This window comes from Rhipicephalus microplus, chromosome 4, assembly GCF_043290135.1.
Source record: "Rhipicephalus microplus isolate Deutch F79 chromosome 4, USDA_Rmic, whole genome shotgun sequence".
In the NCBI taxonomy this organism is placed as follows: domain Eukaryota; kingdom Metazoa; phylum Arthropoda; class Arachnida; order Ixodida; family Ixodidae; genus Rhipicephalus; species Rhipicephalus microplus.
In genome coordinates, this window is record NC_134703.1 from 201233273 (window position 1) to 201259856 (window position 26584).

Here is a 26584-nt window from a genome sequence, read left to right on the forward strand (position 1 = left end):
GAAAAAATTGAGGGACGCCGAACAGAACCTTGCCAAAACTTCTCTGATTGTAGTCGTAACGTATAAATATTGTAGCTGTATAAAATAGAACGTACAGCACATGAAACTGCCCTAGACACGTTCAATTATATAGCGCACAGTATGAACAGGCACCAACGCCTATAGCTAACAAACGCCCCAGAATTATAAACAAAAATAGTAGTCGCACGCGAGTAGGGCCCCCCCTCCAACACCCTTGCCGCCACAAATCTGCTCGAATCTGCCACCGAATTCTCGCAACGCGTGCATGCTTCACACTCCACACAAAAGAAAAAAATGTCCGCGCTTCACTTCGCACTACTTTGCCTTTACACTACTGAAGTACTACAGAAAAGCTGGGTCTCGATGTAAACTCATTTATAAGCTCACTTATCGTGCACACGGTAGGAAAAACGTGGTGAGTGATAACAAAGTGCCGACAGCAGCAGTGTGGTACATACCTGGCGAGTGCTACACGATACAAAGCCACACGTCTTCCTTCAGTATAGCGCATCTTCGTAATCAGCGTTACTGGCAAAACACAAAACACGAACACAAAGCGCAAGCACACTTTTAAAACACTAGAGAAATCGACTCAAACCTGCTTCTTCAAAAGGCGACTAAGCGGCCGGTAAACACGTACAGACAGACAGATAGACAGACAAAGAACTTTATTGGGTCCTGAGAAACGCTGCTCCTTTAGAGCAACGTTGCGGGCGGCTCCAACGTAGAGAGCCGCGTCGTGGGCTCTCTGGACAGCCCGTAGTTGTGGTAGCAACTCTGGACTTCATAAGGCAGAGTCCCAATCTTCCTCTGTGAGCCGACTTGGGCCCCGTAACGAGCGGCACTGCCAGAGCATATGTGCTAAGTCACTAACCTCACTACAATCAGGACACGTAGAGTCAAAAGCCTCTGAGGAGACTATGCTGAGGAAAAATAGGCTTGGATAGGACCTGGTCTGGAGCATTCTAAACGTGATGGCTTGAGGTCTAAAGAACTTTTTGTGTGGTGGAGCAAATGACCGCCTACTCAACTGGTAGTGTTTAGCCTCTTCACTGAAAGTAAGTAAAGCGTCCCTGAACATCTCGCTGCCAACCTGCGGACCTACGTCCTCCCCAGCGCGGAGGGTTAGGGCGCGTGCCCGGGAGTGAGCAGTGTCATTCAAGTTCACTTGATAGTCCAGTAGGGTTTCGAGATGTGCAGGAAACCAGTATGTGGAGAAAGTGTCCTATTTTCAAGTAGATTGAATACTTCAGTACAGACGGAACCAGAGGCGAAAGCCTTGACCGCTGACCTTGAGTCGGTGAAGATTTGCGATCTACCGTCATCCAAAAGGGCAAGGGCTACAGCCAACTGTTCAGCTCTTAAGAGAGTAGAGTCCCTAACTGACGCAGCATTAATAATAGAGCCCATATGATTGACGGAAATAACAGAAAACCTAGCTGAGTGACCGTACTGAGCGGCATCGACAAAAAAAAATAGAATGAGGATCGTTCTTGATGTTCTTCAGAAATGTGATGGCCCTAGCCCGGCGCCTTCCTACGTTGTGCTAAGGATGGACGTTTCGCGGAAACGGAGAGACCTGGATGGCAGTACGCTGTTCATCTGGTAGTTGAAGACGGTGATCCTCTACGAGCACTGGACTGAGGCCTAGGACGGACAGAATCTTCCCACCAGCCGGCGTAGACGACAGGCGCATTAGCTGTGCAGTCTCTAGAGCTTCATTGATTTCATCTAGGGTGTTATGAACTCCTAGCTGCATAAGCCGTTCAGTGCTTGTTCGCACGGGCATGCCCAACAACCTCTTTACGCTTTTTCTGATCAGAGTTTTCAGCTTCTTCTTTTCGAATCCATACAAAGGATGCATGGCAGCAACCTATGTTATGTGGCTCATGAGGAATGCATGAAAGAGTCTCAGTAGGTTGTCTCCTTTGAGTTCCCCCTTCTGTTCGAAACCCTATTAATCAACCTTATCATGTTCTCGGTCTTGGTTGAAATCTTAGCGATGGTTTGTTCATTGTACCCGTGCGACTATATAATCATGCCCAGCACTCTAATAGCGTCCACTCTCGCAATGGGGGTGCCACTTCCGGTATGAAGTACAATGTCTACCTCTGATAAAGGCTTCCAGTTTTTTGGCCTGGCTCCTTTTCTATTGAGCCTGTATAGAAGCAGCTCTGATTTACTCGAGGAGCACCTCAGCCTTGTGCCAGCAAGGAAGAGCTCTGTCTGATCGATGGCTTCCTGGAGCGCAGTCTTGACTTCCCCTTCGCTACCTCCGGGACACCAGATGGTAATATCATCAGCGTAAAGCGTATGGTTGATGGCTTTCATGTTAGATAGCAGTGTAGACAACTTGCATATAGCAATGTTAAAGAGAAGCGGATATATCACAGCTCCTTGCGGCATGCCTTTAGAGCCCAGTTTTATGGGAGAGGACTTGAGGTCTCCAATATTGAGCGTGGCCTTCCTGGATTCGAGACAGGAGCTGACGTATCTTTGGAAGGCTTCGCCTAGTCCAAGGTGTGAAATGGAGTTTAAGATGTGCGCGTGAGAGATGTTGTCAAACGCTTTTTCCAAGTCAAGACCCAGAATGCTTCTTACGTTCCTTGTGTTCACGTCTATGATTTGATGTTTGAGCAGCTTCATTGTGTCCTGTTACGTTCCTTGTGTTCACGTCTACGATTTGATGTTTGAGCAGCTTAATTGTGTCCTGTGTGGACAAAGATGGACGAAACCCAACCACGTTGTAAGAAAAAAGACCTTCCTTCTCGATGTACTTAGAAACACGGTTGTAAATGACGTGCTCCGCCACCTTGCCGACACAGGAAGTTAGCGATATGGGCCTTAGATTGCCTAAACCTGGTGGTCGCCCCGGCTTGGGAATGAAGACAATCGATGCCATTTTCCAAGAGTCTGGGACAGAACCTTCTCTCCATATGCGATTTATCTCATCGGTAAGAAAATTGATGGATTCGTCTTCCAGGTTCCTGAGGGCCTTGTTAGAGATGCCATGCGGCCTCAGAGCTGATCGTCAATTAAGGTTTTGAAGAATTTCCCAAACGCCGCTAGTGGTAAAAGGCTCTCCGAGCTCATCGCAAGGGGGTCCAGTGTAAGACAGATAGTCTGAACAGCTCGAGGAGCCAATGGGTAAATATCTGTGAGCGAAACCACCCAGTATAGCGTCTTCAGAATCAGACTAGATGTATCAGTTTAGCAATGGCTTGCCTTTGATTACTCTTGGAATTCGACTCGTGCAAAAGGTGCTTTAGCGAATTTATTTCCCTCCTATTCTCATTTGGCCATCAACAGAATTGCACACCTCATTTCACTGCTGCCTAGAGAGGGTCTAGCAGTTGTCCTCGAAGTTCGGTTCAGTCCTGCAATTTTCTTGCGGATCCGACGATTGAGCATCAGCCCCTTCCACCTATTCAGTAACGATTTCTTGGACTCTAGGAGGTGCGCAAGGCGGCTGTCCATCTCATCCGTTTGCAAATCTGTGTGTATCTTTTTTGTCGCCTCACCAACGTCTCCCTTGAGCTGTTTGGCCCATTGATCCAGGCTGGGGGTTGAGTCTGCAGCTTGCGCGCGTTCTTTTCTAATATGCCGGAAGTAATCCAAATCTGTGAAACTAAACTCTCTTACGGGTTTGCCCTTCACACTCATATGGGTAGCTAAGACATTATGGTCACTATTCAGATCCACGTGCAATAAGTTGTGCCACGTAGCAGATTCAACATATTTAACAAAGGTAAGATCTGGCGTGGTGTCCCTCGTGCAGGAGTTACCCATCCTGGTTGGGAATGCTGGGTCCGTGGCCAGGGTGAGGTTCAAGTTCGCCGCTGCTTGCCACAAATCCTCGCTTTTACAGGATGACCGCAGATAACCCCAACCCTGATGAGGAGCGTTGAAATCACCTGCCACCACAAGCGGGGAGATACTGGCCCTGGCGGCAGCCCTACTCAAGAGCGCCGCAAACCTTTGTTTCGACTCATTTGGTGAACTATAAGTATGCAGGATGAAAGCGCTGCTCTCTAAATGACTCCCCAGAATAATTTCGACCAATGAGTGTTCCACTTTACTACTGTTCATAGACAGATCATGCGAGATATAGGTGTATCCCTTAGATACGAGCGTGAAAATGCCCCTTCGTCCGTCTTCATAAAGAGCGTGAGATGTGTAACCCGGCAGAATGCGGAATTTGAAAGCATCTCCTGAAGCAAAATGACGTGCGGCTTTTCAGAGTGAGAACGAATGAACTGCTGAAGAACTGCCTTCTTGCGAGGAAACCCCCACCAGTTTCACTGCTAAATCCTGAACTGTTTAGGCGGACGCGCCATGGTTAGGCTCGAAAGATATGTGCCTGCGCTCGAGCGCGTTGACTTTAGCGTCCAACGCACAGAAGTTAGCGGCCAACGTATTGACCTTGGCATCCAGTGTGCTGAACTTGTCCGCCAAGGTATCGACCTTAACATGAACCAATGCGACTGTTTGGTTAAGCGACTGGAACATGTCTCTGATCTCTGTTTCGAAACTATGCAGTTCCTCACCAAACGCGGGCCTCGTCAAAGCCCTCTTTTTGGCTGGACGAACAGTACACTGCCCTTTCATGGGTGTTTCGACGGGCGTCTCCGCGGGTTTTTCTGTGGGCCTTTCCGTGGCCAATTGCATAGGTGTTTCAACGGGCGTTTTCATAGGCGTTTCAACAGGCGTTTCGAGTCTATTGACCTGAGGAGGTTGTGGAGCCTCACACTTAGCGTTATTAACATTAAAAAGTGCAACATCTCGACTCTAAGTTGCGCGATCGCCTCCTTTAGTGCAGCGTTCTCCCTTTCCAGCTGAATAATTCTATCATTGTTCTGCTCTGGCAGTATGCCCTCTGTTACCTGTTTCTGAGATCCTTTGACGCGGTCAGCCCACTCGGTCTCTGTGGCAGCAGGCACCTGAATGCTGATGGCCGGGCCCCGTGATCGGGAACAGCTCCGGGACTGGGAACGGCTTGTGGATCGGGGATCGCTCCTGTATCGGGGGCGCCCTCTCGAGCTCCTGGACTGAGACCTGGACTTGTTGGCTGGTTCGGACAGGTGATCCATCGGTGGAAAGTTCTTGTCAAAGTCGCGTCTCTCTTTTGTGCTGTCTGACGATGTAAGGTATCTCGAATCTTTGTGTACAGGTTCTGTCGGCCGTTGGATGAGGCCCTCCTCAGAAGGCGCACTTCGGTGAGCAAACGTGCTGGTCGCCAGGAGAGGTCATTCCACAACCTCGACAGATAACATTTTCTGGAGTGGGGCACACGTCGGCTCTGTAGCCGAGTCTACCATAGGTATAGCAGACATCCGTCTGCCGTCGGTAGAGGATGCACTTGACTATGCTGGGACCACACATGACGTATATTGGGACTCGAAGTCCTTCGAAGAGGATAACGACTGTGGTAGAGTTCTTGATTCACCGCACTTCGAGAACAGAGGAATTCCTCGGCTGAATAAGAAGTCTTCTGAGGTCTTCGTCGTCAGTTTCCATATCGATGTTTCTGATGATGCGCGTGCATGTGTTGTCGGGCGCAGCATTGTAAGAGCTAACCTCGTATCTTGCGTTATTAACGATAATGGCCTCTAGACTTGCATAGGCCTTGGCGTTGGCTTGCGATGGCCTACTAATCACAACATTGTTCTGCATAGCGTTAGGACAAATGATGTCTTCTGTAATATCCGCAGTGGAGAGACGCGCCGCTGTCGTGAGGGCTTGAGAAATCCGGACGTTACTGGTATTCTTAACGTTCAGGCCTCCCCGAGGCCTAACAATGATTCGAAAATGCTCCCTTGGTAGATTGGGCAGCCTTGACGCGTTAGCGAGGCGTTTCTTCACGTTGGCGGGAAATTGGGGGCCAGCGTCCTTGCCGTATGGTGGGCCTTGAACTTCAGCGCCCACCGCGGCTGCTTTAGTTGTCTTACGCTTAGAAAGCGCCGTTGTCCATCTAGAACACTGGGATTCTTCGAGAGAATTGCCCTCCTCTTGCACAGTTACTTGCATAGCCATCTTGATAGCTCAAACGCGCTAAGCCTGGCGTTAGGCTTAGCTAAGCCTAACCTTAGGCCTAGCAACCCACGGCAAAGTCAAGCAAGAAAGTCCTTGAAAACTCGGTAAAAGATCCACCCACTGTGACAAAATTGTTTCCACGTGGTCCTCAAGCCTTGAGGCGTCGACTGGAGCAAAAGGCGTCAAACACATAGATAACTTTCACTAACAAAAAGGCGAACAAGCAGGAGCCGTTGGTTAGATGACCGCATGAATCGGCACCCCATAGCGTCTCCACGTCCAGACAAGTAAAATTGTTTTAGCCGCGCAGGCGCACATCGCATTTGCGCATCTTATTTTCTTAATATGACTAGAGAGCTCAATTATTACATTGAAATATGTAAAATTAGGTAAAAATACATAAATATGCAAAGTGAATGTTATTTTGGTTCAAAAAAAGAAAGAAAAATGAAAAACACTCCCGAGACCTCATCCGCTAATTCTGCTGAAATTCTAGAAAATAAATTTTAGTAAGCGTTTTGAAAAAGACTTTTTGTAAAGAACGTTTTCTCAATGTCTTCCAAAAAACTTCCTTTGGAAAACGTTTATTCAACGTCAAATGTTATACCTATATGTCTGCATACCTTTATAGACGTTTCGAGAAGTTTATACGTATTTTCGTGTTTCTTGGGTCTACAACAGGATTGTTCCAAGCCTAACGCAAACCAAGACGTATGATCCTCCCCACTGGGAGATAAGGACGCGCGGGAGATTCTTCTCTCCACGGGCCAAAGTACGCATGAAAGACGAGAGCGGCCGCGCGCTCATGACGCTATCTTGCTGATAATGATGAAAACACGATGGTACCACCCCTCCTCCGGAGATACCCGCCAATAGCGGTAAGTGATAGGTATAAATAGCTTACCGTTTGAACGTTGAAGAAGGTACCGCTCGGTGGCTCAGTGGTTAACGGCAAGCTTTCGCGACGCGGAGGTCCCACGTTCGATTCCACGCGCGAGAGTATTTTTCTGGACTTTCAAAAGACGATATTCTTTCTTGTGGACCTTCGACGCAAATATTTTGATCTGTCTGTCTGTCTGTCTGTCTGTACACTTGTCTATACACTTGTCTGTTTGTCCACCCTTAACGCGAACCGGGTACTCTAAAAAGCACTAGTCAATACCCCCCCAAACGGCCGACACTATTCGCAGCGTCTCCGGATGTTGCTCAAGATTCAGCGTTCGTACTTGTGCAATGCCAACTAAAAAGCGAATATTGCATATATCTAAGACACCATACCAACACGTATATGTTTTGCATGTGCGTCTTCTACTTGAAAAGGCATACTTAAGTAATTCTAAGGACTGCAGCGTTTATCACGCTGCGCTGACAATGCAACGATTGCACGAAAAGGCGAGTGTTTCCAACGCTTTTCTAAGACGGCATGGTGGTGGCATCTACCCCTTGCCTTGTGTTATACACCTTATCGCCTCTGAGACGGGCGCACACGTACGCCTCAGGGCCGCGCGCTTCGTTAAAAAAAAAAAACTGACAGATGGTACTCATGTCTCCCACGCGACGTGACTTGATGCGCTCTTTCGCCTCCGCTGCACGCTCGAGGCACTATAACGCAGCGCCTCCAGAATACCAATCACCAGTTTTCTTGCGCAGAACATCAAATATATTGTTTCGTTTGAAAAGGATCCGTAAAGGTAGAAAGGGGCCGTTTATTAGGTCATGAGGGGCAGCTCAGTTGCGGCCAACTGGTTAGAGATCCTCCTGATCTTCTTCTTCCTTTCTAACTCTGGGTGACAAGTGCGTTCACCGTATACGCTTCTTCGTTTTCGTGCATGTGCGCAACATTCCTCTCTGCGCAGACGATGGCCCCAGACGAGTCAGTTGAGTTGTCGTGGCGTGTACAGTTTCAGGCGGGCAACATGAACCAGTTGAATTTCGGCAGCTCATCGACCACTCGCTGTGAAACGAGCTATTACATAGTGGACCTTTGTAAGTCTGTCGACAATGACAAAACATCCATCGTAAGTGGCCAAAAACGTTTGCGTAACTCACGCTTGCGCATCGTAGTCCACAACCACACCACATCAACACGGCGATAAGTCACTGGTCGATGGTGAATGTCTTAGCGTGCTTTCGCTTTGTCTTGTGATGCCAATGTGCGTAGTCTAGCTATGGGACGCGCCTCTTTGGCAAGGCAGAGAGTCTCGGCGACAGTAACGTTGTCTTGATCACAGAGAGGTAGGATTGTGTCGATTGTGTGGCGGGGCGAACGTGCATAAAGGAAAAATAAAGGGCTGCAACCTGTAATCTCATGCTTCACGGTGTTGAACGCGTACGTAATGAACGGTAGTACGCCATCGCAGTTCTTGTGGTCGGATGAGACATACATAGACAACAAGTTGATAATGGTGCGGTTGGTACACTCCATCAGCCCATTAGTTTGGGGGTGGTATGGTGTCGAGGGGCGCCGGCGGGATTCACACAAACGAAGTAGCCCCTCCACGACATCCGCTGTGAATTGTCGTCCATGATCACTGATAATTCGGTGAGGTGGGCCGTGTCAGAGGATGACGTAGCGTAGCAAAAATGCCAAAACATCTCTGGCAGTTGCGGAGGGGACGGCCACCGTCTCGCAGTAGTGTGTGTGGTAGTTGACACAAACAATTCTCCATCGGTTGCCCTTAGCTGATTTTGGAAAGAGGCCCAGAACGTCAATACTCACTTGTTCAAAAGGTGCGCTTGGAGTTGGCATCGGCTGTAGAAGACCAGCTGGACCAGTTGATGGACGTTTGTGACGCTGACATTGAATGCAGCTTGCCACATAACTCTCAATGAACTTCTGCATATCAGGCCAAGAAAAGCGCTCTTTAGTCCGGTGAAGCGTCCGTGCCAAACCTAATGTCCAGAGGTAGGGTCGTCGTGCATGACATTCATAATAACTGTTCGCAGGCTCTCCGGGACCACTAGAAGGAAACGCGCGCCACTGCTGAAGAGGTTCCTTTTGATTACCAGTCTCTCACGCATACAGAAACGGCGTGCAGTAGTGGAAGCGGATGCAGCGGCGTAGAGTGGTGATAGTTTAGCGTCCTTCCGCTGTTCTGCTATGAAACTGGGGTAGTCCGGGAATGTAGGCGACACAGACGCTACAAGCTGGTTAAGGTCATCGAATTCACTGTCCGTTCTGCTAAGTGGCATACGTGAAAGACAGTCCACGTCAGTATGTGGACGACCACTCTTGTAAGCGACGGTAAAATTGTATTCTTGTAGGCGGAGTGCCCAGTGCGCAAGGTGGTCGCAAGGGTCACGAAGGTTGATGAGCCAACACAACGAGTGGTGGTCGGTTACGACTGTGAATGGGCTTCCGTACAGGTAACACCTAAACCGCCGAATTGCAAATATTATCGCCAGGCATTCTTGTTCCGTGACAGTGTAATTTTTCTCCGGCCTGCTTAGGGAGCGACTTGCGTATGCGACGACGTGTTCGCGGTCACCGTAGCGCTGTACAAGGACGGCTCCAATACCTATGCTGCTAGCATCCGTATGAAGCTCTGTCAGAGCAGAAGGACTGAAGTGCTGAAGAACGGGCCGTGACGTTAGCAAAACCTTCAATGACGGAATGAAGAATCGCACTCCGGAGTCCACTCAAAGGAATTGTCCTTTCGTACGAGGCATGTGAGAGGATACGCAGCATCGGCAAACTTCGAAATAAAGCGGCGGAAGTACGAACAAAGCCCCAGGAAACTACGAAGCTCCTTGACGGAGCGCGGCGCATTGAACGGCTCAAATGCTGCTATCTTCTTGGGGTCAGGGCGGATGCCATCCTTGTCAACGAGATGCCCGGACACAAGCGTCTGGCAGTCTCCGAAGTGGCATTTCTTCGAGTTTAAAACTAGGCCAGCGTTTCGGATGCAGTTCAAAACAGTATCCAGACGACAGTTGCGTTCACTGAACGTGCGGCCAAAGATGTCGACGTCATCGAGGTAGCAAATGCAGATTCTACTTCAAGCCATGCAGAATGGTGCACATAAACCTCTCGAACGTTGCCGGTGCATTGCATAGTTCAAATGGCATCACGTTGAATTCAAAGAGCCCATCAGGGGTTACAAAGGCAGTCTATTTCTGGTCCTCTGGGTGCATTGGAATTCGCCAATAACCGGATCGTAAGTCTACGGAGGAAAAATAAGAGGCCGAATGTAAGAAGTCTATTGCGTCCACTATACGCGACAGTGGGTATACGTCCTTTTTTATAAAAGTAACGGCATTCAGTCGGTGATAGTCGACGCAAAATATCCAAGATCCATCTTTCTTCTTAACAAGGATTACCGGGGCTGCCCACGGACTGACTGACTCTTGTACCACTCCCTTTTGCATCATTTCCTGCACTTGGTCGTTGATAATTTGTCTTTCTGATGAGGAAACACGATATGGCTTTTGGCGAATCAGACTTGCCGCGCCACTGTTGATGGTATGGCACGTTCGAGACAGGGGGATAGGGATTACTTTGTCCTTCTGCGCAAAGTCAAATACCGAAACGTGCTTCGACAGCACATTCATTAAAGTTCAGCGCTCGCTTAAGCTAAACGACTTATTTATCGTTTCCATAAGCGCCCCGTCTAAATTGTGACAACCAGTTCCGGCACGTTCTTCCGGCACATCTGTGAGCTCAAGCACTGGTAAGTTTGCTTGTTCTTTGCTGACCGCAGCTGATTTCAAACCATTGAGTAGTGTCACGGGCTCAGAGGAACAGGTTACAGTCCATAGACCAGTTTGTCCGCCATCGATCGACACCACGCAATGGGGAACCAACACATTCTTCTTCACGCAGTTTATGTGCATTGGTTCTACGCTCGCATCAAAGCTGTCAGAGTCCGCGCCACGACGAACAACAGGAACACGTACGGTATTTTTGTGGCAAAATGTGGCAAAATTTGTGGCAAAATTTTTGTGGCAAAATGTTCCTCATAGGACACCCAAAAACTTCCACTGTCTAACTGAAATTCCGTATGGGGCCTAGTGAGTGGTCCTTTAACAAGCTGGATGACGGTGGCATGATGGAAGCTTGGTGGATGATGGTGGCATGGTGAAAAAACACATGGCAGTATGTGAAATCACTTAATTATTCGCAGCGTTTCACTCTGGAATGCGTACAAAATATGTCTACGGTCAAAAGAAACCAACGCCGGTTATTACGCTTTCTAGTACGTTAATTTTTTTTTGTGGTGTCAACAACGCTTCAATTTTGTCGAGCGTAGAATGTGGCCGTGAATGTTCACATTTCGTACTCGTGTACATACGTTTGAGATGCACGATATTGTGCTTTGTTGTAAAGTTTAGAAGACTAGAAGTGTCGCTTTGAACAGTGACAGTGAATGTGTTATATCGCCGCGCAGTCGTCGAGAAATAAATGGAGTTCAGTTCGCAATTACCCCTTTCAACGGTAGACCAGAATACAGCGGTCACTTGATGCCGCCATGCAAGAAACGGTGGCAATTCTTGGAGACCCAATTACTTGAGCCGAACTTCTCAGTTAACAAAGTGCGTACGACGCGAAAATGCATAAACGTCTAGCTTTTACATACTTCGAGACGAGTCCCAGCGAGTTTGACTTTCACCCTTCTGTTCTACCACCATGACTTCCACGAAAAGTTAGGCCTACTGACCGAGCACCTACAAGTGTTACCGGCGCTTCTGGGTTTCAGAATACACAGTTTCTACGAGTAAGAACCACAATGTAGCAGAGCCATGACATCATTTAACCTAAATTGAGCATTTTTATAGTGTACAGTGCCCGCGTAAAAAGCGACAAACATCGATGCGACTCGGTGCCAACACTTCCATCATAGGTACGCCTCCCCTCACCGACAGCCGCTGTTCGCCCTCGCCGGCACCTCTCTGGCTTTTATGTGAGAACACAGACTTGTCCATTCGTATGCTTACTGAACTAATATTATAGCATAATGTTTCTTGCGCACTGCATTCGTTTTCGCCTAGTCGTTATGTAGCTGTTGCTAACGGTAGAGCTCCAGCAGTGCGCTGGAACGACTGCGCTGTACGTTGCGCGAAAAACATCGCATTACTCGATCTTTTGTGTGGGCGTATCTATCCGCCTAGATGCGTCATAAAGCCTGAGCTGATGTCGCCCTTTAGTACGAGCGAGAAACGGATAATTAACTCTACAGTAACCACCGGTAAACTATACCTGCTCCTCAGTCCACTTTGTTTTTTTTCTTGCGGTTGTGAATGGTAAGAAAATCATAGCGCTATTACCATTGTCGCTGTGGAAGTTGTTGTAGGTGACAGTTGTTTGTGTTTAATAAGTGCGCCAGTTTTAGCAGCAGGTGCAGATCCAGTCTATCAGGGGTATGCCACAAACAAAACTGAAGTTGAACAAGCAGTTCATAAGTTCTTACACGTCCGCATGGCGCAGTTCTCTGTTTCTGGACACGGACGCGTTCAGACGCAGCATGTCGTGCTCCGTCGGAGCGGTCGAAGCGGTCGAGTCGGGCCGCGGTAACAGGAACGCTGCAATAGAAAATGACGAGTACCGTTTGATTCTGCGTAATCTGCCCAGTGGACGCTCTGTTTTAAACATAGAGTTTCCTAATAGTAGTAGTACTACTACTACTCCTAATATGCACCAGAAGGAACTCTGGCGCTAGTGTCTAAGGGAGCTGCAACGCACGGCCCTTCGGCGAGCATGGGAATGATGATTAGTACATACATTTGTCTAATATTCGTACTCCTGGCCTGCTTTTGGCTTCGTGTGTGTTCGTGTGGCTTAAAACTGTTTTCTTACGAAACAAATATTAGCAAATGTCCAGCAGTTGCACTTCATCATCTTATTCTTTTAAACTTACCTTAACGAATCGGGTCACGAAGTTCAAAAGGGTTGAATCTTTCTTTCAAAACGAAACCGAAACACAGCAATAAACAAAGCCGCAAGTACGATTCGCCACCCTGCAAATACGAAGACTAGGCAAATATGTGTACTACCCATCATTCGAATGGTCGCTGAACGATCACAGCGCCAGAGTCTCCTCTAGTTATTTTAGGAAATTCTATGGTTTTAAACACGGTTTTCATGCATGGTGATGTACGAGCAAGGCCTTCTCGAGTGGAAGACTTCAGAGACTTGTTGGACCACCTGCGTCTGCTCTCTGAAGTGGTCGCCTTGGGTGCCTACGGATGAACCACGTTTGGGCAGTAACCTTCAGAAGCGACAAAGGGAACAGAAGACTTCTTGCAAGCAGTGACGTTAAAGAGAAAGGTCGACGTTGTGTCGTTCTTCACCCGGCAAGTAAGGATCTCCGCATCAGTCCACTGGCTTCTGTACAACACAGCCGACGAAGACGTGGGAGTGGCGTTTCTACCACACGGCCGAGTCACAGACATCGCTTGTGAGCAATGGCGTGTGAATGGCTTCACGGATAAAGGGTCAACAACGAGAATCGTTACTCTGAAGCTTAAAAGTGGCATCACCATCAAGGATATTTTCCATCAATTGTGAGTTGCCGGTGAACAAACCGTCGTGGTCGTCCCGGGTAGAGCTGCACTGTGCCTGCGATGTGGAAATACTGGCCATATCTGGCCATAGCAGAAATACTGGCCATAGCAGAAGTATGTGGAAATACTGGCCATAGCAGAAAGAAACAGAATCAATTGTATCAACTAGTTGTAGAGCGAGATCTTCACGTTATAGCTGTACAGGAAACAAAAGTTGAAGGTGAATAAGAGACGGGGAGCATGGTGTGGCCTTTTAGTCCACGGTTCAGTGTTTGTATAAGTGATGCCATTGGTTCCTCAGGGGGATGTGCTTTATTTGTCCGCCAGATACAGGGGCTGGCCATTGAATCTGTTACATCAAGTTTATTCGAGAGGTTAGTAGTATGTGATTTCAGGCACTTCTAAATGGGGCGTAATTACTGTGTATGCACCTAATGTGCAATCCGAAACATGTGATTTCTTCCAATCCCTAGATGGATTTTGCGATACCGACAGGTAGGTTGTACTAATGGGAGACTTTAACTGTGCGCTTTCTGCACATGACAACACCAGCAGTGCACCGTATAGATATCCCAGTACGGCAGCCCTTAGCAATAATAAAGACCGATATAGCCTTGAAGATGTGGCGGAATGTCTGGATACGGGGTAAAGCATTCATTTTGCGCACTTTCAGAATTCCAGTCACGCTCGTCTGGACAGAGCTTATGTAACGGCGAGTATAATACCAATGCTTACAAATGCGTAGTCAAACCAGTCTTTTTCACAGATCACTGTCTAATCAGCTTTAATATCCACTGTGGCGGCGCTAGACAAAGTAAGTTTTCCTGAGACTTTTGTAAGCTGAATTCGCAGCTACTGGAGGACGACATTTTTAAAGAGAAGGTACTAGAACAAGTCCGCAAAATCAACAAAAGCAGCGAAAGAACGATCGACGCACAGGAGGAATATTTGAAATGTTATATTAAGATGATGGTAATAGAAAGAGGTTGTGCAACTAAACGAGAGAAGAAAAAAGAGGAAGAATTGCTAAAACATAACTTTACTGCATTGTTAGAGGAAGAAGCAGAATCACCAGGAACATTCACGGAAGATATTCGCAAGGCTATAAGCTGAACGTTTTTTACATTGAACATTATAGGGGGGCTATAATTCGAGCTTGTGCTGAAAAGTTGTTGGTTGGTGAAGCACTAACAAAATGATAACTGGGTGAAGAGAAGTGATATCCCCACAGAAATACCATAGCGGAAATACATCACAATGGTGTCGTGTACACAAATAATAAGGGAATAGGAAACGTTTTTTCTAACTACTATCGAGATCTGTTGAAGCGATCAGAGGTTGACATAGAAATGTTTAAGAAGAAATTCCAACCTATGATGTCAAAAGCCCCCGAGAGTCTTGTTGTAGGGTTGGAACTGCCTATTTCAAACTTGTAAGCGGAAAGAGCTATTGAACGGCTAAACCCAGGAAAGTCACCTGGACCAGACGGGTTGAGCACGGCCTTTTACAAAACGTCTAAGTGCGATATTTCCCCAATTTTGACTAGTCTTTTCAATGAAGCTTACAAATATAAGACGTTGCCTCCCTGCTTTCTGACGGTGCACACTATTCTAATCCCCAAAACAGAGGATAAAACTAAACTCCGCTTAATAAAATCGTATCGCCTCATTAGATTAACCAATTCACATTACAAGGTCTTCATGAAGATATCAGCTAAGCGATTACAGGGTGTAACAAAGGAAATAGTAGGGTCACTCCAGACGTGTGTAATCAAAGGACGCACAATTGTGACCAATATACATAGGGCCAGAGCTGTTCTGGAGTGCTGCGATACAGCTGAGACATGTGTGGCAATGGTTCAGTTGAATTTAGAGAAAGCTTTTGATCTTGTGTCACATGATGTTCTGATGAGTGTCTTGGATTTTGTAACCGTGGGCTGTATTATCAAAAAGGAGTGGCTATACAACGCTGTACGCTGTGAAGGGCTGCACAACGCAACTAATTGTTAATAAGTTTGTGGCGGCGCGCATTAACTTGCAACGCTCCGTGCGTCAGGGCTGCCCTCTTTCACCATCGTTGTTCAGTTTGTTTTTAGAACCTTTCTGTGTGAGTGTGATGAACAGCAGTGCCATTCGTGGATTCAAACTGCATGAGAATGAAGTGCGATGACTTGCATATGCTGATGATGTGGCAGTTTTCTGTTCATAGTGTTAACGAAGTAGTCCATATTGCGAAACAGTTCTGTACGGCCAGTGGGATTTCGGTAAACTGGGCAAAGTGCTTCGGATATTGGCATGAGGATTGGCCTTCCACTCCAGACGTTTTTGCCAACATACCATGGGTGAATCAGCCTGCAAAATATTTGGGTGTACCACTAGAATTTTATCGTGACATTGAGCCGTACTGGCGGCGGCAAGCCACTGAAATGCGTTAAAATGTGGATAATGTTAGAGGATGGAACTTTTAGATTTTCACGCGGGCCACCATATTAATTTTTTCTTTGTCTCTAAACTTTGGTACACATTACAGGTTTTACATTGCTCGCGTACAAACGTGCAGAAGCTGCACCTTGTATTTGCAGTATTTATATGGGGATCAGTGTGGGAACGGTTTAGTCGCCCTAATCTTTTTTGTCGGTTCGGTTCGGTGGTCTCAGTCTGTCACATTTGTTTTTAAGACAGATCATTGGTCGTTTTATGTTTCTGCGAGACACAAGAGACCCGTTTCTACGTTCAGTTATTCAGCTGACTCTTGGAAGAGTTTTACCTTCACTCATTGTCACCATGCACGTACTATGTGCACGGGGTGCTTTATGATTATCTAAGAGAAGTAGTTGGTGCATGCAATTTTTAATGGCATGGTTCTCCAGCGAATATCTAGCGGGAGTAAAACGAAACAGGTTGGATAGAGGCCTTCTCGGCATTGTTTTACCGTTACCGTTTGACAGGAGTTTTTATCCTGCTGAACGTGGCCAAAGTGTATTGGCCCGAGTGAAAAAAATGGCTGTCCCATCTAGTTCAAAATAATTTTTCTTTAAGCTTCATACAGGTACTGTAGAAGTTGAAACGTGGATGCAAGAAAGGGGTCTGTTTGTACCAAGGCGAACGCACTGTTTTCTCTGTCCTAAACCTGAAACCATTGAACTTTTTTTGGGGTCGGCAAGATGACGGCAAAGACGAAACTACCGAGTAAGGAGAAGAAAGACAAAGAGAAGAACCCCATGCGTGAGGTTCGGATCCGCAAGCTGTGCCTCAACATTTGTGTCAGTGAATCTGGAGACAGGCTGACTCAAGCTGCCAAGGTGCTCGAACAGCTGACAGGCCAGCAACCTGTGTTCTTCAAGGCTCGCTACACAGTGCGATCGTTTGGCATCAGGAGGAATGAAAAGATTGCCGTGCACTGCACTGTCCGGGGCCCCAAGGCCGAGAGATCCTCGAGAAAGGCCTCAAAGTGCGAGAATACGAGCTCCGCAAGGACAACTTTTCGGACACCGGCAACTTTGGCTTCGGTATCCAGGAGCACATTGACCTGGGTATCAAGTACGACCCCACCGTCGGCATCTACGGTCTGGACTTCTACGTAGTGCTAGGCCGACCAGGCTTAAATGTTGCCCACAGGCGCCACAAGAAGGGCACCATTGGTTGCAAGCACCGGCTTTGTAAGGAGGAAGCCATCAAATGGTTCCAACAGAAGTACGATGGCATCATCTTGCCTGGAAAGAGCGGCAAATAGACCTGCTGTTCACAACATTTGATCCTTCACAAAAAACATGTCTTTCTGGATTGTTGGAAAGGGGTGTCTTTCTGAGACATTCTGCAGAAAACTCCCAAAAAAAATTTACCGATTGACGCTTACGGAATCGGGTTTTTACCAGTCAATGAAGAAGACGATGGAGCCTCTTATGATACTGTTATGCTGCTCGGTTTTCACAGTATTTGGAAAAAGTACATGGCAGTCCACCATGCCGACATAAATACACTGCCCACTCGTGAACATTTCGGCCAAAAGATCACAAAGTCCATTGAAGAACGCAAAACGAAAGACCCAATTCCAGAGTGGCTTGAACATCTAGAGCCACTTGTTCGTATAAAGGAATTCTATTCACTATGTAACCATTCCGTTTGTTACCGCTGTATGTACTGTTTATGCACTGTAATATTATTGTGTTATGTGCAAAAGTAAGTAATAAAGAAAAAGAAGTCCGCATGGCGCAGTGGTTAGCGCACTCCGCTGAAAATCCAGAAAGTGCACGTTCGAATCCTCGTGGTCATGTTTTTTTTACCGGTGATTTCGGCGTTGTTTTTTATACAATTATTATTGTTATTTTTTAGTGGCAGCTCGTCACGGGAGTTCTGACGCCATGTCGCGCTCCAGCATTGCCGGCACTCCATCATCCACCATGTGCCACCATACAGCATGTGCCACCAATATTTTCAGCACCGTAATCCACCAAAATGGCGGATGGTGTAATGCACCATTCCTATGGTGGACGTTTTTTTGACGGGGATATATATGACGTCAGAACTGGAAGCGGTAGCAACGTTGCGCAGTTGGTATACATGGCACGAAATTTTTTTCAATTGTGGACCTTTTACGAGCCGTTAATTATACGCTATTTCATTGAGCTTTGTGGTTCGTTAGTTGGGAGAAAAAAAAGATAGGAAGCATTAAGGAAGCGAAGTTGTTTTATTAGCCCACCGGCGTACTGACAATATGCGCAAAAAACTTTGCAGAGGCAATCGTGATAGAACTGTTCACGATCCCAATAGCATAAATGTCCGAAAAATCACAATGCCCAATCGTCGAAAACCGTTGCAGCGAAACAGCAACTTTGAAAATATAGCTTTGGCAGCCATAGAGTATAGCGCCTCATTGCTTAGCGTGTCGCGTTCCCTCAACGAATTCCCGCTAGATTTCTAAGGCCTTCCCGATGGTTGCATGACGTCACATTGTGGGCCCGTGAGGGCGCTGCGTTCCGGTATTCGGAGCGTCGCGCTTGCATTTACTGGTGGTGTAATAGTCTATGATGGGTGCCAAATACTATGTCATGTATTTGACAAGTTTTCTAGGGCACAAGTGACGCATTCTGAAGGTTGTTTCACTCTCGTAAGAAGAAACCATACGACACAAGATAAGCTTTATTTCGTTAAAACATCACTTTTTTCAGTGTTGCTGATTTCCATGTTGCAGCCTTCTTATGCGCATCGTCTTGAATGCTCTCGATTTTCAAACCGCAGACGTTGTTCAAGACAACATTGGTTGTTGTGCGAACTACCAAGCGCAATATAGTTTGTGTGGTGTGGCCATTTTCACGCGTATCAATGCCAGTATGTTGTTCCAGCAAAGAAAATGCCAGCAATGCGAGGATACCGCGTTGGTCACTGCATGAGGGAAGGTCCTCGGCGTATTCTCCCAAAGCCAGTGTCTGCACAACTAGCTTCGTTACCAGAACCGTGGTCACAGCGCTACCCCAAGCACAGCACTTGGCACATGTAGCAATACCACAAGGAAGCACTATACCACAAGTTGCACTCCGTTCGAAACAACAGTAAGTGAGAGATGTGGGAGAACAGTCAATGAGCATTTAACGTATGAAGAAGGATTGTTTTCGATGACAGGAAATCTTACGCACTTGTTATTGATAGGTACTGTCCAAAATTATTATTGCAGATCCCTGACAGCTTCGTATTGAAGTCCGTATATGAAGACACATTGTGTCTGTTTTGCTCAAGTTCTCTGTACTCAAGTGACCTGTTTAGAGCTCCTTGAAAAGCATCGCTTTCCCTTCTTGCGATCTTTCTCGCTGGCGATCCAGGACGTGTTGGCTTTGAGGACAAGTATTTTGGACAGCTTGGAAAGATAGAAAGTACAACACTGTGCTTCAGCTTGAGTTTCTCTCGTTCTACTTTCAATATCCTTCCTGTTCGTTCATCTTGATGTGACAGAGTCGTTATAAAATCCTTTGCTTGGAAGTGCAGCTCACAAATCCTCGAGCGCAGAAAAGAAAGGAGGCTGTTGTAAACTCGCTACGCATGAAACGCACTACGCCTAGATATAACTTGCGAATAGCTGTTCCTTCATAATTATTAACTTGGGTACACACACGAAGTCGTTCTTAAAAAAAAACGGCACAGTGATACGCGTAGCATAGTAATCAAACAGTATTTTTTTACGCGACACTATAAATTTTGCTATCCATGGACCGTGCAAGTGCTATGCCTACGATTCTCCTTAAAGAAATGAAGGAATCAAGAAAAGGCAAAATAAAACCACTTTTGAAGGCGGGTTTCAACATCTGCAGTGAAAGAAAATTACACTTTTTCACTACTTTTGTTTTTTTCTTGCACCACGTTATGAGATTGCCATTTTTATTGTCACCATGACTAGTTACATAACGCGATTGGCATTGGAGGATGGTAGCATACATCAACATTCATAAAACAAAACACAGATACCAAACCAGGCGTAGTTTTTGGCAGCAAGAGCAATATAGAAGGAATTTTAACTATGCTGTGAGAAGGATATTCTTTTTAGCACTGCTCATTTAAAAACGCACCTCACTGATCAGTGAATATTCACGAGATATGCGTGCTTCTTCGTCGTTGTGTTGAAGTATTCTCAATATGTACGAAGAGAGTATTCTTTTTCGATAATTACAAGTGTAGCAGCTAAGAACGATGATTCAGACACCCGATAAAGCAATCTGAAAATTATTTACCTTCGTATGCACTGCTGGCGTGAAATCCTTCCCTGGAATAACTCGAAGCCACGCTTGCTTCTGCACATCATCACTTGAGAATGAATACAGGTGCACTTTTTGCCCATTGTCATGATTTCCGCGGCACCCAGGAACACAACACCGGCTCATGTTGCAGAAACTCGCAGTCGTTGCGATCCTTGCAATTCGCCCCAAGCTTCACATGGGGCATTAACACGTGTACGCCGAAAAAAGAACGCTCACACGGACACGTAGAACACCGAATTGAGCGCGAACACACGCCACGAAGAACACAAATTGTACAGCAGCTTGGCGCACACGCAGCGACGTGGAGCCAGTGTAGCCAGACGCTTTTCCAGTTCTTCCGTCGGCCCCTCTTCATGACGTAGCACGTGGTAAAAGGAGGATGTGAAAAGGCCGGAAAATTTTTTAGAGGCTGTTGGTTCACCACCACGTTGTTTTCTTCCCCCATTACCGCCACCAAGGGCGAAGGCACGCCGGCCATACGCCAGCGAAAGCAGTCGGCAGTCACAGGCTGCCTAAACGTTAGGTCGATTTACCTTGCACTGTGTGAACCATTTCCCGGAAGTTTTGATGACTGTGCAGCCAGAGCTGAAGTGATGCAGCACCAGTTGAGAACGCGTAGCGCGACACTAGCGCCACATTGAAACGAACGCCGAAGTGCAGGTAGTGCATCCAGAGTACCAGCGGTAGCGTGCCGGCAGCCCCGTGTTTCTCACTTGTTCGTTGTGTGCTCGCGTGCGTTTGAAAGTGTTGGTCTGCAAGCTGGCCAATTTCGCCCGAAAAAGTAATGGATTTTGTTGCAAGATGTGCAGCTATTGAGCAGAGTTGACGATGCATCATCCCAGTTGTTACGCTCGAATTAACTAGGTTGCAACGCAACATAATGGCACAGCAGTGCGAAGAAGTCTTAGGTAAGTACCATGATTTTTTGCTAATGTGACATCAGGGTGATGATTAGTCAGTGCTGGAAAAACGTGCTTGGTGCTTTTGAGCTACTTGGTTGGACAGCCCCTTGGCCGTCCAGTTCGACACTGCTGTGTTGATCGTACAGAATTGCGACGAGCGAACCTTGGATTGGAGCGCGGAAGTGATTGCTTGGAGCCAGGCAGGATCAGGAATGCAGCAAAGCCAATTTACTAGCCAAAACCGGTGGCATGGGGCCTAAAAGCGACATATGATGCATAGGCGGCCGACACGTGGATATGAAAAAAAACCAACGGAGTCATCCCGTCTACTACAACCTGTCTCACGTCTTCACTCAGTATTGGTGTCGACTTCGTGAGAAAACCACTTACGAATAAACCCATGTAATTCGTCTGCTACTATGGCTGCAACAGCGTCACGGCTTGTACTCGAACTGCACTACCTACGAACTCAGCGCAGGGTTTTGTCTTAACTGCCCATGCACGATGTCTGCACAAAAGAATGTCGCAGTTCAGAAGGCGACACCTTGCACTATACAAAAACGAAAGGTCGAGTGCGGCACCACGTGAACCAGTTCAGACAGTGCAGGTAAATCTAATGGGCCTGTTCTGCGAGCTAGTTCAGCTCTGGAATGTCACGCCAGCAAACAGCATCCAGAAAGTAAACTACTGAAGGTGCACAGGAAACCACCACGGAAAAGTGAGCGATGCCTCGTTGACCTGGTAATGCGCTGAACCAAAGAACACGCCGAACCCAAGCTTCGATAACGAATTGTCTGTATACGCGCTTCTCCCCATTTATAGCACTCGACCAAAAATCGACGCAATCAACCACTTAGCCAGGTGTGAGATACACAGTAAAGTAAGTTTAAGGTTAACTTTGACATATATAAAACTATGACTATTTGGCGGGAAAATATATGGAGTTTTCAGTTTTGGTTGTTTGTCCCTTCCTTATCTAGTCGCGCTTCAATAGTCGGCGGGCGTTGATGCGTGTGCCAATAGGTTTTCGACACTTTTCGTTCGAAGTCTTGCGAGCTATGTAATTTGACCATGTAACTTCGCACTAATGACGTGGAACGAGGGAGAGGAGTGGGAAATTTGGAAGCCGTGATTTAAAAACACACAGAAAAATGAGAAGAAGCACCCTTGCACAGCGCTCACTAACATCTGAATGAGACACTAAAAAGAGAGAGAGAGAGAAAAAAAAAACATACGTGACTTCAGAGCATCTGCAAAACCAAATGCATCCACTTTTGGGTTCGTCTCCCCTACACCGGCTTCTTTGTACCATTTTGTCCCGTCTAGGCTATCTGTTTCACGTCCACTACGTACAAACTGGTCCGACAACTATCTGTTGCACGACTCAAACGCCCACCCCTAAAAAAAAATAGTCATCTACGGTCACGTCATTTGAAAAAGGCGTTCGTTCAGTGCATTGCTTATTGCATCGTGTCACTACATGAAAAGTTTGCGTGCACTGGTTGGAACCGCATTTTTATAGTATTTCCCGTGATATAATAAAAATGATAAGTTTGACTGTTTCTACAAGCACGTGGAAAGCTATCATTGAACGAGATTTTAGAAGGACGGTGATGAAGTTAAAACACGAATTGACAAACAAGTGGTAAACACCTCTTTGTAACTTCGTTGGAGACCGGGGGGGGGGGGTACTTGCTAATATGAAAGCAATCTAACAAAAAAAAAAACGTGCTTTCACTTCATTCCTGTCTCTTTTTTTCCATACCTAGTTTCTTCAAGTAACGAACCGAATAGCGCAAAAACACGCCTTGCTGATCTTTTTTACTACTTTCACGTGGTAAAAATTATGTGACGTCACTGAAGCAAATGAACTTCTTACGCTTAACCACAACACCTGTGTGTGCGAATACGTGCACACACACAGGTAGGAAACTGTCCGTGTTGTGGTTTGTAAGACTTCGCTCCAAATAAAGTCGTTGGATTTCACTTCGTTGTGAGAAATCTTGGAAGATTAGCACCACACAATAAGCAGCTGTAAGGATGTAATGGATATAGTGCTATAAATGAAATCTCAGGGTTGTTTTGTGCACGGAATTAGCATTCACATAAAACGTTTCGAGTATTCATGCGCAAATGATTAGGTGAATGCGGACGCGGAACATACTAACCATGTAGATCGATCCATGTCGAAAACCTTTACAAAAGAGGCGTACGTTGAAATGGGACCATGAATTATTTGAATGTATTATAAAGTGTCAATGCTATAGCAACGTTAACAACTGGTGGCCATCAGATGCGAGTCAGTCATACTATTGAAGGACCTCTTTTGAGGTAGGAAAGTGCCCGTGCAAGTGATTACGGTTATTCATTGTCGTAGCAGAAACTAAGAAGGGAATGTAAGCTATTCAATCGGCGATACTTCGTGCCCCGAATCAAAAGTGTGGCATTAGCATGGCACAATAAAAGCAACCTCATATTTTCACGAGTACATCAATCCATGTAGCTGCTTTCTGCAGCATGTACGTGACATTGAAGTGCCTAATTAATGTTCTACATCAATACTATCTAGAGTATTCTATATTGGTTTGTCAATGCTATAGTGTAAAAAAAGCTCATGAATATTTGATACGAGTACTTTAGGTCGTTATTTCTTTAGCTCTTTATGTCTGTATCTTTTGATTAGACTGTGCATGCATTTCGACTAAGCGGGTCAGGCATGAAAAAAATTATTAAAATAAATGTCTACTAGTTGACCTTGGCGGTGGCAGTTGCATGATCATTTGGCGTATCGTAATTGATGATTGATTGATATGTGGGGTTTAACGTCCCAAAACCACCATATGATTATGAATACCTCCATATGATTATGAATATGATTATGCTGGCGTATCGTAAAGCACTACTGTGACTCATAGGAACATTCCGCATAAAACTATGTGATATATAATGGTATCAGATATTAAGTGTATTTTTTTACAACATATATGATGCCAACACGTTTTATACCATCGAGCATGCACGTAAAATGGAATTCAGTCGATCAAAGGGTCACAATTAAAACAAGTAATTATTTTTGCAGTGAATTACACTCGTTCTTGAGCCAGTTGTAAAAGCTGAATGTGTGGCATAAAATAGAACTTGAATTGGAATCGGAATTTTACTGCTCACAATTTTTTCATAAAGATTGCACACACTGTGTGGACCCTTAGCCATTGGCTAGTTTGGGCCCAAAATACGTACATATTATAAGGGCACTTTGAAGAAGCATAAATAAAGATGTTATATAAAATATATAGGAAATCGGAAAATAAGCAGAACAGTACATGAAATAGCCCCACAAAAAGCAAAACAGAAAAAAATGACGGCCTTTACTTACATACTAAAATTAGGACAGTTATCACACTAAATATGACTGCTCATTAATAAATCCGAACATTCCTCTACATAGTGTTTTTCTAGTGTCATAGTGATATTTGCGCAGACTTTTATTTCAAAAGGTATAGCATTCGAGATCTTAATACCAGCAAACTGTAAAATTCGTTCACCCTATACGTTGTTAGTTCGTGGAATCCATTTACCAAAGGTTAGTTGTCTGGTAGAAAGGGAAGGGGCGGAGAACATCGACACATTGAAAGGGTGGTTGTAAATAATAACCGTGTATACATATTTGGCTAGTTTTACTTTCCATAGCATACCGAATAGCAAAATGAGTAATCGGAAAAACAGAGGTTAACTTGGGTCATTATACTTGGAATGAGTAATAATTCTTATAGGCCGTTTTTGAAGTCCTCTGATTGGGTGCCACCCCAAGATTCAATGCAATATGAGATATGACACTGAATGAAAGCCTAGCAAAGTATTCGTACAGTAGTGCTATTAAAATGTTGACGAGCCTGAGTAAGTGCATGACACCCTGAGGCAAATTTGGAACACACATTCTGAATATGCATCTGCCAATGTAAGGTATTGTTTATAGCGACACCAATATATTTAGTTGTGGTTACTTGCTCGGTTACAGAATCGGTAATTTTAATTTGTATACGACTAGCATTATAGTATTTTATTCTAGAGTGAAATGTAATACATTTGGTATTATCGGTATTTATAGATGGTTTACTATTTGATAACCAATGAGTAACCTCATCTAATTTGATGTTAGATTTCGGCTCAAGATCACCTAAATTTTGACCTGTTAATATGACAAGTATTGGCAGCGTACATAAGTATGATAGAAAACAGCGATATCCGCGCAATGTCATTTATATACAAGGAGAACAGCAATGGTCCCAGTGCCAAACCATGGGGAACAACAGTATTCAGGAGACTCATAGAAGACAAGAAATCATAAATTAATACAGCGTGTTGACGACCTTTTAGGTAGTCAGAAAGAAGTTCTAAAATGTTTCCATTGAAACTGTAATGTGGTAATCCATTTACCAGTATACGGTGGTCTATGGTGTCAAATGCTTTTTTAGGTCTAGAAAGATAACTGCTACTAACTTATTTTCATTCAATGCTGTGTTTATAAATTGCGTAAGGGTCAAAACAACAGTGGACGTAGGGTAGTTTCGTATAAATTTGTGTCGCTGATAGGAGAGCATGTTATATTTCGCAATAAATTTATAGAAGTAATTGGCAAAATTTTTTCGAAGATAATAAAAATTATGCTCAAAACAGAGATTAGCCTTTAGTTTGATGCTTGAGAATAATCGCCAATTTTATATATTTGAATAAACTTTGCAATTTTTAAACAAGAAGGGCAAACGGCTGCTCTCACAGAATGGTTAAGAAGGCGACACAAAACCGGTCCAGAGACGTCTCAGTTTTCTTTAGGAAGCCTTGCAGTTATCGCATATATAGGCCTGCCGACTTATTCATTGTCATTCCCGACAAGGTAGATCTGATTCCCTCATTGTCGATGTCATACAAGATAAAAAAGTTCGGAATTGAATCTGAAAGAACATGATTGAGGCTGGGTTTCTTGAATTGTTTAGCTAGTGTTGAACCATTGGAGGCGAAGTAACTGTTAAACGATTCAACTGTATTGGAGTCAATCACTTCAGGAAGTACCTTAGAAGGCGGAGGGTGGCCGACAACGTCCTTTACAATTTGCCAAAGTTTTTTCAAATTACCATTCACCTGTTCTATTTGTCGGGCATAATGATTCTTTTTGCTCATTCTCATCAAATCCACTAATCTATTACGCATTACTTTGAATTTGCGCAAAAAGAATTCATTGTGCTTTTGTCGTTTCCGTCTATTGCGCCCGTAATACTTGCTCCTTATGACCTCCAAGATTTTTTTATCCATCCAGAGACATAATGGTGTTTCTCGTGAATGAACCGAAATTTTTGTGCTGCTTACTTTGATTGCGTTTTTGAGA

General features: G+C 45.4%; 1 protein-coding gene and 1 pseudogene across 1 annotated transcript in view; both read left to right on the forward strand.

Moving 5' to 3' along the window:
- Window positions 1-26584, forward strand: part of LOC142814094 (uncharacterized) — a 150331-nt gene that overhangs the window by 64677 nt on the left and 59070 nt on the right. The gene's annotated exons all lie outside the window — the stretch shown is intronic.
- LOC142814719 (large ribosomal subunit protein uL5 pseudogene) lies at window positions 16706-17322 on the forward strand (annotated as a pseudogene).